The sequence below is a fragment of the Gorilla gorilla genome, chromosome 14 (assembly GCF_029281585.2).
Source record: "Gorilla gorilla gorilla isolate KB3781 chromosome 14, NHGRI_mGorGor1-v2.1_pri, whole genome shotgun sequence".
NCBI classification, from domain to species: Eukaryota; Metazoa; Chordata; class Mammalia; order Primates; family Hominidae; genus Gorilla; species Gorilla gorilla.
The window spans coordinates 37,799,067-37,812,202 of NC_073238.2; positions in this window are offsets into that span (position 1 = coordinate 37,799,067).

Below are 13,136 nucleotides of genomic sequence, written 5' to 3' on the forward strand. Positions count from 1 at the left end.
CGGATCTTCTGAAGTGATAGGTATGTTCTAAAATTGGGCTGTGGGGATGCTTGCACAACTCTGTAACTTTGCTAAAATTCATTTCATTACACACTTAGTGAGTTTTATGATATGTACATTACCCATCAATAAAGCTGTGTTAAAAAAAAAGGCTGATTTTTTAGGCTGGGTGCAGTGGCTCACGCCTGTAATCCCAGCACTTTGGGAGGCCAAGGCGGGGGGATCACAAGGTCAGGAGATCGAGACCATCCTGGCTAACATGGTGAAACCCCGTCTCTACTAAAAATACAAAAAATTAGCCGGGTGTGGTGGCGGGCACCTGTAATCCCAGCTACTTGGGAGGCTGAGGCAGGAGAATGGCGTGAACCCGGGAGGCAGAGCTTGCAGTGAGCCGAGATCACGCCACTGTACTCCAGCCTGGGTGACAGAGTGAGACTCTGTCTCAAAAAAAAAAAAGGCTAATTTTTAAAAAGGTCAAAGAGATGTGAAAATATATTATTTAGAGTTCTGTAGGCAACCAACAGGAATAAAAGTAGAAATGTTTTCTGGGATGATCTAGGAGCTGTTAGGGTGAGGAAGTGTGAAATGGAGGCAGCTGTTTATCAGTTATGTTTTTATCAGTTTATCAGTTCTGTTTTTCTATACTATTTCAATTTTGTTTATCAATGCATGTATTACCTCAGTTCATTATTAGAGATTTTTTTAAAACTTTAGATTTCTTAATGCAGAAAAAAATGTTTCTTGTTTTTAATCTTTTAGAATTTAAATATGAGTAATGATGGCACGTGGGTAAATGAATAGAATTTATTTTTTCTCCTAAAGACCAAGGCCAAGGGGCAAACTCTCTTACAAACTACCGCTCATAACTTGATGTGGACAAGAGCTCAACTGGGCATCGCCAAAAGTCCATGCCACTCCCAGAATAGAATGGAGGCAAGGACACTAAGCAACTGATCTTTCTGGGAATGACATTTGGTGCAGCTGTGTTAAGCGGTTGCCATGGACTAATACAGCAAACATAAATAATCTCAGAGAAGCAAGTGCCCGAGAAAAACGAGATGACACAGGAAGTTGCTAATGTTATCAGCTGTCTTCATCTGTTTATATAAGAACGCTGCCAAAGTAACCATCTATGTGCCCGGGTTTTAAGCCGCATGACACAACCTTTTTACCCTGAGGTGAGAGTGACATGGTGGCCAATGAGAGGCCATCACTGTGGAAAACACATATTAAGACTTTTTGAGATATGAAGTAATGGGATAGATCATGAGGACTTGAGGCTACAAGCTGACGACCTTGCAGTTGGTTCAAAGAGCTTCAGTGTAATTTTGCTAGGTGACGAACCGGAAGCTTTCACACCTGCATTCCCTTTCTTTTTTTCTTATTTATTTATTTATTTATTTGAGACGGAATGGTGCTCTGTTGCCCAGGCTGGAGTGCAGTGGCACAATCTCAGCTCACAGCAACCTCCGCCTCCCAAGTCCAAGCAATTCTCGTGCTTCAGCCTCCCAGTAGCTGGGATTACAGGCTCCCGCCACCACGCCTGGCTAATTTATTACTATTATTATTATTATTATTATTATTTTTAGTAGAGACAGGGTTTCCACATGTTGGCCAGACTAGTCTTGAACTCCTGACCTCAGGTGATCCACCCACCTCGGCCTCCCAAAGTGCTGGGATTACAGGCGTAAGCCACTGCGCCCAGCATTCCCTTTCAAATAAAACGCTACGTGAATGGTGGTAATAAACCAGTCAGAGCGATTCCATGCAACCCAACAGATACGTGGTTTGTGCATTTTTTCTATCCATGAGGGAATGAGAAAGGCTATTCCCGCCTTTCCGTCAATTCCATTCAACCAAATATTTCCCATTTTAACGTGAAATCAGACCTCTCACGGGTTGGCCTGTTGTTGGAGTGACCACACTCACTTACTCCACTTGCTCCAAGGTTCCTCTCATTACCTGAACGTGCACACGGGGCCCAGCAGGCACTGAGGAAAAGGTTGAGTGGCACTTGTCATCTGCATGCCTCCCAGGTGGGTCCTGCTCAGGGAGGAGTGTCCAATAACCTTGGTGACGGCCACAGCCTGGCAAGATTCATGCTGCAGACAACATGGTGCCCGAATCCCTTCCTTATAATTCCCCAGGCATGGGGTTAGTAGACAAAGCCAGTGAAGCTGATAAGAGAAGCAACATGTAAAAGGGGAGGGCACCACATTGTCCCCTAAGACAAGAATGGAAGTGGTTTAATGAGTTTGTTACTTACTATCTACATGATGTTAAAACCAATCCAAGCGGGGCAAAATAGGTCAGAGCCTTTTCACAAAGCCAGTACTTTGTGTAGTGAGATTTTAAAGACATTACCCTGTCAGTGAGAGAGAGAGAGCTACAGTTAGACAAACATGACAAGACAAAGAGCTAAATATAAAATAAAAAATGCAGATGTGAAATCATATTTGCAAGTCTTTCTTTTGCTGTCAGTAGTTGGTAATTGGTTGTAGCCACCCAGATGGGAGTCAGATACATACAACCGTAAGTACCACTTAAAATTTCAGTGGCTAAAGAATCTTGCCAGAAAGAATTTTTTAGTCAAAATTCCTAAACATTTCTCATTGTGCCAAAATGTACATATTTGCTTATAATATATCAGAATAAAAATGAGAATTTCCTTCGTTTCTGGTGTTGTGAAAAGTTCCTGATAGATATCTGATGGAGACCAGGTTCCATGAGCATTTCCTGTGGCCTTACTGCAGACAGCAGATCATTTCAGCCTCCACTCAGGCGAATGCTTAGTGGCTGAGAGTGTGCATGCTCTGGTTCAAGTGTAGTGAGGGTGGGGTACTAGACTCACCACTTCCTAGCTGTGGGGTGTTACTCCAGGCCTTTAAACTTTTATCAGAAACTCAAGCCTTCAAGCTTTCATCTCTTCCATCTCTGCACCTCACAGGACTACCATGAGCTTAAATGAGAGCACACATAAAATATGGTAAGAAACGGGTATGATTATTTTTCCTATTTTATAATTGAAGGCACTGAGGCCAAGAGAAGTGAAGTGGCTCCAAGTCACAAAGCCTTGGGTCACAAAGCTGGGATCTGAAGGCAGACTGTCAATAGTAAGGTTGTTATACACAGTAAATGAGTTAATTCATGGAAAGTTCTTAGGAAAGCCTTGGTTATGAGAAAGCTCTCAACAGAGATTAGCTGTTTTATTATGACTTCATTTGCTTTCACGCTATTTAAGCCTTTTCCTTTATTTCACTTCAAAAATGAGGGCTTGGTGGGGCTGGGCCCAGCGGCTCATGCCTGTAATCCCATCACTTTGGGAGGCTGAGGCGGGTGGATCATGAGGTCAGGAGATTGAGACCCTCCTGGCTAACATGGTGAAACCCCGTCTCTACTAAAAATACAAAAAATTAGCCGGGCATGGTGGCAGGCACCTGTAGTCCCAGCTACTCGGGAGGCTGAGGCAGGAGAATGGCGTGAACCTGGGAGGTGGAGCTTGCAGTGAGTTGAGCTTGCGCCACTGCACTCCAGCCTGGGTGACAGAGCGAGACACCGTCTCAAAAAAAAAAAAAAAAATGAGGGCTTGGTATATGTGTTCACATAGTCTATAAGGGTGTACATTTTGAACTTGTTCCATTTCTATGACCTTGTAACCCAGGCTTTTGGAAAAGCTGTATTCTCCAGGGGATGTGAAATAGAGATGGCGGTAACAGTAACGTAGATATAAAAATAACTCTTCCAAGTAGATCAAGTCACTGGTGAAGGAATGCATGTAAATCCTTGCAAGCCTCTTGGGCAGTCTGGTTGCTCACTAAATGTTTTTATTTAATGAAACTTGATGGTGATTTTTAAACCTCATCCTTTTAGGGTTATGTACCCCATAATAAAGGAGAAATGATGTATGGACTTTTTTTTAAAAGAATGAAAGCCCGATTTATAAAGGAAACATTGATGGCAAGGTTTACATAAATGGAGTAATCTCTCCTACATAAAAGGAGAGATTGCGGTGGAATTAGGTATGAGGGACGGAGAATCTCTTTCCTCTGTTCACCATGGCAGATACAAATTGTGCTGTTCCCTGCTGTTTTTTGAGGTGCCATAAGGATCAAAACAGCAATCTGTCAGTAAGTTGGTAAGTTCCATGGGGCCAACCTAAGTTTGATCCCAGCTTCCACGGTCACTAAGCCCAGGACTGTGGGCAAGTTTCCTCATCTGTGATATGGGGATAATGACAGCACCAAGCTTTTAAGTCTGTGTGGGGATTAAGTGAGATAAATGCAAGAGAGTGTGAGAAAAGGGCCTAGGATGAAGCATGCATTCTACCTATTGACTATTAGTAGTATCCATCCTCCTTATTAAAGCACACTAACAACAAAGCTATTACATGAAGACACATAAAAGCAAACTTGAAAGAGATGGCAGGAACTTCAATACTCCAGTGGCAGGAGGCAGCCTCTGTGCTCACACTGACTGCCAGGTGCCCGTGAAATAGCTGCTTCCAAGAGCTGGTAATAGAGTTGAAGCGAAACTCCAGCTCCAGTACCTCCATTTCCTTAGAACTAAAATGTGGAACGTGGCTGGGCGTGACAACTCCGGCCTGTAATCCCAGCACTTTATGTGGCCAAGGTGGGAAAATTGTTTGAGGCCAGGAGTCTGGGATCCGCCTGGGCAACATAGCAAGGCCCCCATCTCTATTAAAAAAAAAAATCTTAAAAAAATTAGCCACGCATGGTGGTACACGTCTGTAGTCATAGCTACTCAGGAGGCTGAGGTGGGAGGAGGCTGAGGTGGGAGGATTGCTTGAGCTCAAGAGGTGGAGGCTGTAGTGAGCTAAGATTGCGCCACTGCATTCCAACCTGGGTGACAGAGTGAGACCCTCTTTCAAAATAGATAAATAAATAAAATGTGGAGCATACAGCTATAAACTTTCTAAAACTGAGCGTGTTACATTAAAATGGGAATTATACTTTTGAAACTACTTTTAAAAATGCTTGTATTCTTAGAAAAAGACCATTTTAATGCAGTTCAGATGAAATATCAGAAACTTTTCATGAAGAAACCATCAGAATTAAAGAATAGTATTTGATTATGATATGATTGCCTAATAATTATTGTTTGCTTGGGTTTTTTTTCCAGAATCCTATTTCTTTTCTTTTCTTTTTCTTTTTTTTTTTCTTTGAGACAGAGTTTCGCTGTTGTTGCCCAGGCTGGAGCGCAATGGCATGATCTCGGCTCACCACAACCTCCACCTCCTGGGTTCGAGCGATTCTTCTGCCTCAGCCTCCCGAGTAGCTGGGATTACAGGCATGCGCCACCATGCCCCGCTAAATGTTGTGTTTTTAGTAGAGATGGGGTTTCTCCATGTTGGTCAGGCTGGTCTCGAACTCCTGAGGTCAGGTGATCCGCCCCCCTTGGCCTCCCAAAGTGCTGGGATTACAGGCGTGAGCCACCGCGCCCGGCTTCAGAATCCTGTTTCTATTTAACATCATCCTTCAACCGGCTCTGAAATTGAATTATAGGAGAGAGCCAGTTACGAAGGCACAGAACCAGACTGTCGTGTTGTGCTGGGTCTGTTCACGAGCACAGACATTCTTCCCCTCTGTTTAGGCTGAGCACATGATGCCTCTCTCGGCTTCAAATCAAGCCCTGGAATATGACTTTCAGTATCTGCTGCTCCCACAGACAATTCCCCTATGCCCTCCCAACCCTCATCCCACCTTCCCTCAACTGCCTGGCTCACTTTTTATCCTCATTTAACTTTCCAGAGGGAATTCTTTGCATAATCAGCCTCTTGACATATTTTACTAAAGTCACAAACTGACTTGTCTGTGAAAGTCTCGTAGAAAATGGGGTGGTGGGGGAGTCCAAGAAAACATTGTGGTGAATTGCATGGGAAAATCTGTCAACTCACTCATACTAAGGTAAGTAGAAGAAAATTTTCTTAATAATATTTGTCCAGCTAGGGAACACTTTTTCACTTGTCTTTGGTCACCAGGTTATGTTCCTCATGAGTGACATGGCAAATCCGGTTGACACACCAATTGGGCATGACTGGTCCCTTCTTTCTGGCTTTCTCTCAGACCTAAGGGGAAAACATGGGGACCCTCATCTACAAGCGTTCTTGGGGACGGCCAGGGAATGCCCAGGCAACATGCACAGCACATAACGAGGCTTAACACAATGTCTGTTCTCAGTTGCTTGGCTATACAGGGTGCATTAACAAAGTGGTAAGCAACGGCTGGGTGCAGTGGCTCACGCCTGTAATCCCAGCGCTTTAGGAGGCCAAGGCGGGCGGATCACGAGGTCAGGAGATCGAGACTGTCCTGGCTAACACGGTGAAACCCTGTCTCTACTAAAAATACAAAAAATTAGCCAGGCGGTGGCGGGCGCCTGTCGTCCCAGCTACTTGGGTGGCTGAGGCAGGAGAATGGCGTGAACCCAGGAGGCGGAGCTTGCAGTGAGCCGAGATTGTGCCACTGTACTCCAGCCTGGGCGACAGAGCAAGACAACGTCTCAAAAAAAAAAAAAGTGCTAAGCAACAACAGAGACTTAGCATATCAGTGTCACACGGTGAGTGTGTGTGTGTGCGTGTGCTGCACACTACAGATGTGTGGATGTTGGGTTCTGATCAGTTTCACTTTAATGTCAGTGTGAACCCATCACTGTGTGTGTGGGTGTGTATGTGTGTGTCTGAGAGGATGCCAATGATGGTGAACATCGGTGAACATCCCGTTCAAAAATTGGGAAAAATGAAGGATAAGTGATGGGCATTGCTCTCTTCTCACTCATTGATTCTCCTTTCTCCAGCCCTGTCTGCTGGCACCTCTCTTCCTGTTAAGCCTCAGCTCAAGGTGATTATTGAATTCAAAGATTTAACAAGCTCACCACAGACAATACCAAAAGGGTTTCACTCCCTGACCATTCACCCAACCTCCCACTATCCAAGTTCCCTGCTGGTACACATTGCTCACTTGTAAAGCCCCAAAGGTAGATGAAGAAGATGGTCTTGTTTCTTTGCACTTCCACTCCTCACTATCCCCAATAGAAAGTTGTAGGAAGATACCCAAAATCCCTCTTCTCTTTTATTCCAGTCCAATTACTTCATTCACAAGGAATGGAGAAGAACTGGATGAATTATGATTCTCCCTGCACCCTGTGTTCTCTTGTTGACTTTCACTGGAATTTTGTTTTCTGTCCTACTAATTCTTTTTCCTGGGATCTTTAAACAGCCAGAGTAAAGAAGGCATCCAAGAAGTTTCTTCATTTCCCCTTTCCTTAAAAGTCAAACATTTGGGCTGGACACGGTGGCTCACACCTGTAATCCCAGCAGTTTTGGAGGCCAAGGTGGGTGGATTACCTGAGGTTGGGAGTTCAAGACCAGCCTGGCCAACATGGGGAAAGCACATCTCTGCTAAAAATACAAAAATTAGCTGGAAGTGGTGGTACGCGCCTGTAAACCCAGCTACTTGGGAGGCTGAGGCAGGAGAACCTGGGAGATGGAGGTTGTGGTGAGCCGAGATTACACCATTGCACTCCAGCCTGGGCAACAGAGCGAGGCTCTGTCTCAAAAAAAATAAATAAATAAAATAAAAGTTAAACATTGGAGTTCCATAAAAAGTCAACAAAGAAAATGAGGGAAGGGACTCCTCAAAGAAATAATGTAACAAAATCTCTCAGAACGAAGAGTCATGAGATTCCGGATGGAAAGAGCCAGCCAAGTAGCCACGCAATTTAAGAGCACGGTCATACCAGGGCACTTTGTCCGAAATTTTCAGAATTCCAGGACAAAGAGAAGAGGTTTAAAACTTCTAAAGGTAAGAAAAAAAAATTCCATGTAACTTCAGAGATCTCAACAGCAGTAGTGGAAGCCAGAAGGCAATGGAACAGTGGCTTTTAAAATTTTAAAGGAAAATGTTTTCCATCTTAAAATTACATAAGCCCAACTGTAAATCAAGCATGAGGACATATAATAGCATTTTTAAATGTACAAGTTCTCAAACTTTTTTTTTTGGCTCTTACAGCCTCTTGCAGAAAGCTAACAAAAGATGAGTTCCACCAAAAGGAGCAGTTTATTCCAATAAAGAGGAAGACATGGGGTAAAAGAAAAGAGAAATCAGCACAGGAAGAGGCAAAGCATGGGTGATGAGAAATCCCAAGACCAGCTGTGTGCCCAGTACAGACAAGCAGTCCAGTGTAGAGGAAATTAGAAGAGATGGCTCTAGAAAGATGAAATTAATAGATCACCTGATGTATCCGAAAGTCTTGAAGGAAAACTTAGACAATTTGGGAAATTTTTGAGTGGAATTAATAAAAAGACCAAAAAAAAAATCAAGAGAAAAAGATTATTAACTCCAAGAAAAACAAAAGTTTATTCAGAGACAAAAAATGATCATAATTTACTACATGGATGGCACCACTGTGACTAGCATTTACATGTAAATGGTGAATATTGAGCTAATTATTCTACAACAGAACTATTTTGGGAGTTGGGAGAATAGGAAGAGTCTGCGTGGTGGTAGAGGGGGCGGAAGCAACAGTCAAATGATCAGCTTTTGCAGGAGAAGGATCACCTATAACTGAAAAGGTGAAAAGTAGAAAGACAAGCAGCCATTCAGAGAAATGGAGGTAAAACTTCCTTACTTGCTGAAAGTAGGAAAAGTAGTGTCTCTGGGGGGAGAAAATAAGGGGAAAGGGGGGTAGAGCCTATTGTTTTTCACAACCAGCTTGTTCGCTTAAACTCTGGTTATGTACAACTTTGGTAAAAACTAAGGCAAGCATATGCAAAAATATTCAAACTAACAGAGGAATTAGCATTGAGAGCATTTACTCCCGATACCATAAAACCTGGAGTTTCCAACAAAATTTCTGTCCAAACTGGCTTCAATTAGGAAAAAAACAAAAATTTAGACATATACTTAAAGTCATGGGAGTTAGAAATTACTGGAGTTTTCTGGAACTGCAAATCTTCTGGAAGTAATAAAAATTAAGAAAGATACTGGAAGCGAAAAGTAGAGTGGCTCATGTGAGTTTTAAGGAGCTGAAATTATTTTATGAAAATATGAATTGTAATTTTGGGTTGGCTGATGTCTTCAGTGCCTAAGCACAAGTGTTTTCACATAAGGCAAACCATGTGATAGGTTATTTCTCTCCACAGTAAAGGATGACCTTGGACCCACATAAGGGGTGATGTTGAGACTTGGGCTATATTTGACCATTCTTCAGTTTACTTCTAATTTATGATTAGAAATTATCTAAACTCCAGACATGCCTAGGAGTTCTAAATCTCAGTTTTTAAGAAACAAAATTCAGTCTGGCGAGTTACAAGTGACAGGCGGTTCAAGAAGGAATCGTCAGGGACTTGCGACCCTCTGGGTGGCTGAGAAGAAAAACAATCACTAAGAACCAGGAATCAAAGACCAGTTAGTCACTGTCTTATTATGAAGTAGTAAGAACAAGAAACTCATCACACAAACGACTGTCTGGCCCTACAGTGACTGACGGTGCACTCTGCTCCCATCTCTTGGGGTTTTAGTGAATTGTACTTTGCCAGCGAAGTCGGGAAAATGCATAAAAACATTCTCATCCCATCTTGGGTGGGCAGGACAATCAGAAAGAAAATATAATAAACCAATTCATGGGAATGGTGGGGGAGCATCCTGTAATGTTCAAAGCCAGCACACATGAGCCAGGATGTCAGTCATATAAAATCAATAAACTAGTGCTGGATTCCAAGACGGCAACTCTATTTTTTCTTCTCTGAAACATTCCAACCCAAAAGGCTCTGGAAGTAGCGTCCTGGGCCAATTTCCTAATCCCAAGAACTCTTCAGCAGGCTATCCAGAGATAATGTCATTAGAAATGCTAATGCTAATCAACCTTCTTGGTTGATTTAAAGTCTGATAGATATGAAGTCAACTGCAGCTATAAAACTGGACAATAAATCCTAATCTTGCCCCCTGAAGACCAAGAGAAAGAAAAAAGCGTTCTTCAGATCAGCATGGATTTCTTCGTGTTTCGTGAATTATAATAGTAAAATAGTAAGTCTCACTCTTCGTCCAACCCCAGAAGCCGTGCAGCTGTTTGTTGTTAGACGAGGCAAGCCTAACTCCTTGTGCATCAGTCAGGGCCACAGCAGGACACAAAAGTTCATTCAAAGGTCTGCTTTATAAGATGTAAATGCAAGGATTTTTTTTTTTTTTTTTTTTTTTTGAGACGGAGTCTGCTCTGTCGCCCAGGCTAGAGTGCAGTGGCGCGATCTCGGCTCACTGACTGCAAGCTCCACCTCCCGGGTTCACACCATTCTCCTGCCTCAGCCTCCCGAGTAGCTGGGACTACAGGCGCCCGCGACCATGCCCAACTAATTTTTCGTATTTTTAGTAGAGACGGGGTTTCACTGTGTAGCCAGGATGGTCTTGATCTCCTGACATTGTGATCCGCCCACCTCAGCCTTCCAAAGTGCTGGGATTACAGGCATGAGCCACCGCGCCCGGCCCAATGCAAGGACTCTTTACAGAGCTGTAGACCACATTAAATGTAGACAACATGAAAGATGCTGAGGCACTCAGAGATTAGCAAGATTAGAAAACCATTGTGGCCCCTCCTCTTGAAGGAGCAAGGAGAGAAAAGAATGTGATCAGAGCTCAGTAGCTATAATTTTGGAGGGACACAGTTATTGTCTCAACAGGGTACTGACATGGGGAAGGAAAGGGGAAGAAAGATCCTAACCCCTCTCTCCTCCTGATATCCATCCTCTCGTGCCTTGAAGCTAGCCCACAAGAAGCTGAAAAGCCAAGTTCAGAGGGGTTGGTTTCCCAGCATTCAGACAGAAGAGTGGGAAAAGGGGTGGGGTGGGCAGAAGGAAGAAACAACACACCTTGGACTTGATTTGGAGCCTGCCTGAAATTGATTTTTCAGAAGCTGAAAAAGTATGTATATATGCGTATATGTGGGGATGTGGGTGTATAATGGAGATTAATGGATATACCATGCACGCATACACACACACACACTAGTAATCTTAGTATCTTTAAAGTGATCGCAGTTTGTGTATAGTCACAAAACATAAGCACTGTAGGTTATAAAATTATGGATGTCATAGCATGCCCCCCATATGCTCCAAGATTTCCATTCCGTCTGGAATGAGGGGCCCAAGTATTTATATTTTCTTTTTTTTTGAGACAGAGTCTCCCTCTGTCACCAGGCTGGAGTGCAGTGGCATGATCTTGCCTCCTGGGTTCAAGTGATTCTCCTGCTTCAGCCTCCTGAGTAGCTGGGATTACAGGTGCCTGCCACCATGCCCGGCTCATTTTTGTATTTTTAGTAGAGACAGGGTTTCACCATGTTGGCCAGGATGGTCTCGATCTCTTGACCTCGTGATCTGCCCGCCTCTGCCTCCCAGAGTGCTGGGATTACAGGCGTGAGCCACCTCGCCTGGCCAAAGTATTTATATTTTCAACAGCTCATGATTGATTCACTGCACATAGGATTTTTAGAGCCATTCATTTCATTAGACTAATATCAGTCATTCGCCTCTGAGAAAAATGTAGTTAAGCAGATTATTTTCCCTCTAATGATTAGATCAGACCCTCGTGACCTAGAAAGAGAAAGAAAGGGAAAGAGGGGAAAGGTATCTAAGAAGGAATATAAGGCAGAGAGGGGAATTCAAGACAGAAAAGATAGTTTCTGAAAGAAACAGAAGAAGAAAGGATGGGGAGAAGTGACTAAATCGGAATCAGAAATGTGAATGTGTGTACTTAACATTGTATCAGAAGTCTTATGTAAGTTCAGTTTAAAACCTTTTAAAATTCTAAACACTCATGAGATTATGATTATCTGCTGATAAGGCTTAGAAGGTCTAGGGACAATGACATCCCAGCAGCCAGAGTCCAGATCTTGGTTTCTACATACCATTCTGCACTAAGAGGAACCAGGGTTTTATGGAGAAATATCTGATCCTAGGGCCAATCTGCAGAATGTATCTGGTGCATCTCGTATGCCAGAATATGAGAAAGTGCCCAAACAACGACAACAAAATGGGAGCGTGTCAAAGGGACGCAGGATCCATCCTGGAAATGCTGCCAATGGCCAGAGCTGGGAAAATCTCAGCAACAGAATAAATAATGAAGTACTGGATATAGCCCACAGTATAAAATAAAAATATGCAGGTCCAGAGTTATATAAAGAATGATCGAATACATAAATTAATGAGGGGGAAAAGACAAATTTTTCTTACAGAAAAATTCCATACAATATATGTAGGTATTCCCCTCTGTAGTAGGTGTAGCTCAGTTGCCCTCCCTTGAGAGTGGTCTGGGTTTAGTGACTCCCTTCCAAAGAATAGAAAATGAAAGGAGACAAATAATAACTTTACAGTGGAGAAAGCTGCCAAGTACTACCTGAACCAAGAGATGAAGGTCAGCGTCACCAGCGATGTCTTGTAGATATCATGTACTCCCAATATGATATATGAGAAGGGCTCTTCTCCTCTGATATTCTTTCTAGGAACTCACAATCCCAATCAATTATAAGAACATCATACAAACCCAAATTAAGAGATATTCTTCAAGATACCTGACCCATGACTTCTAAAAACTGTCAAGGTTATGAAAAACAGGGAAAAGACTGAGAAACTGTCACAGACCAGAAGCAGCAAGGAGACAGGACCATGAAATGCAATGTGATGTCCAGGATGGGGCCCTGGAACAGAAAAAGGACATTAATGGAAAAAATATTGAAATTTGAATTAAGATCTGGAGTCTAGTTAATAGTAACGTAACAATGTTAATTTATGGAATTTCAAAATTATAACACCTTATTAAAATATCAAATATCCCTTAGAAATATTGATACTTCCCATATTATCTAAAGCAACGCTTTTAAGACATTGGCTTGAGCCCTAACTTCATTGAATTACAAACAGCTTTTTAAAAACTTATACTGCAAAAACAACTATGTAAGCCTTTGTGCTTCCTCATGTACGGCGAACATCTGGATATTTCCATTTACTTTACTGAATTAAAACCAGCTCGTCCTCCAGGAAGCAAAAAGTAACTACCATATGAGTTCACTGGCAAAAAGTTGCATAAATAAAAGCTCACATAAAATGTCTGCAATTTTCTTTGAACTAAAAATAA